At 31.6% G+C, this 599-nt stretch overlaps 1 long non-coding RNA gene across 1 annotated transcript; it reads right to left on the bottom strand.

Annotated features, from left to right (window-relative positions):
• Positions 1-237: 237 nt before the first annotated feature.
• On the bottom strand, positions 238-590 carry LOC109590174 (uncharacterized). Its single transcript, XR_002189190.1, has 3 exons — positions 530-590; positions 351-473; positions 238-308 (listed from the first exon to the last, which is right to left on the bottom strand). It is a non-coding gene; the product is annotated as an uncharacterized LOC109590174 (long non-coding RNA).
• Positions 591-599: the final 9 nt, after the last annotated feature.

A 599-nucleotide genomic window follows, 5' to 3' on the forward strand; every position in this document is an offset into this window, starting at 1 on the left:
CGAGAAACAAGGGATAGAGAGGAAGAGAGAACAGAAAGAACAATCAAATGGAAAGAGAGAGAGTGTGTGACTGTGTGAGGAGCACGTGCTACAAAAACTATATAATAATAATGGTACATAAATAATAACACATACATGTATAACCTTATTGCTATTCACAGCAACCACATAACATAAACATTAGAATAACTACAATAATACAATAATAAGAATAATACATATATACATACATTACACTACAATTCGACCATAAGACGTTTGTATTGAAGCAAATTCAACACTCATGCATTGAGGAATGGCTATCTCAACTATTAAAATTAACAATAAATTGTATATTATTTTATGCCTACCAGTTGGTATATTAGGTGGAGTAGGTGATGGTGTAGTTGTTCCAGTGCTTAATGTATCAGTGCTCATATCATCATCAGGAATAACAACTTTAATAAGCTTCTTATCATCATTGAAGGATTGGTCTATAAAACAATTATGATCATAACTTAAGTATTAATGTAAAATGTAATAGACTCACCATAGTCTCTTTGTATAACTGTTCCTAGTTTTGCATTACCAGTGAACTTGCACAACACACTAGCAAATGT

The sequence above is a fragment of the Amphimedon queenslandica genome, unplaced genomic scaffold (assembly GCF_000090795.2).
Source record: "Amphimedon queenslandica unplaced genomic scaffold, v1.1 AMPQUscaffold_10403, whole genome shotgun sequence".
NCBI classification, from domain to species: Eukaryota; Metazoa; Porifera; class Demospongiae; order Haplosclerida; family Niphatidae; genus Amphimedon; species Amphimedon queenslandica.